The sequence below is a fragment of the Bos taurus genome, chromosome 3 (genome assembly GCF_002263795.3).
Source record: "Bos taurus isolate L1 Dominette 01449 registration number 42190680 breed Hereford chromosome 3, ARS-UCD2.0, whole genome shotgun sequence".
Lineage (NCBI taxonomy): Eukaryota > Metazoa > Chordata > Mammalia > Artiodactyla > Bovidae > Bos > Bos taurus.
In genome coordinates, this window is record NC_037330.1 from 8,816,315 (window position 1) to 8,816,643 (window position 329).

Below are 329 nucleotides of genomic sequence, written 5' to 3' on the forward strand. Positions count from 1 at the left end.
TATTATTTTTTGTTAAAATTTATGTAAATGGGCTCAGAGGGCCCAGATTCAACTTAAATTTTGTCTCCTTGGAGCATTCTTTCACCACCTGATTTAAGCAAATCTTCCTGGGTCATTGTACCCAGTTGGTTTTGTCGAATTATCACAATTTGTAAGTATATATTAATTTGTTAGTTTACTTGTTTTTTGTCTATCTCCCCCACAAGACATTCAGCCATTGAGGGTTCTTGGCTCATGGTAGACATTTCAATATATATATATTTTTAACACATGAATGACTAGGTGGATCAGAGTTGAGAAAATTCTTTTTAAGATTTGAGGACTATTAG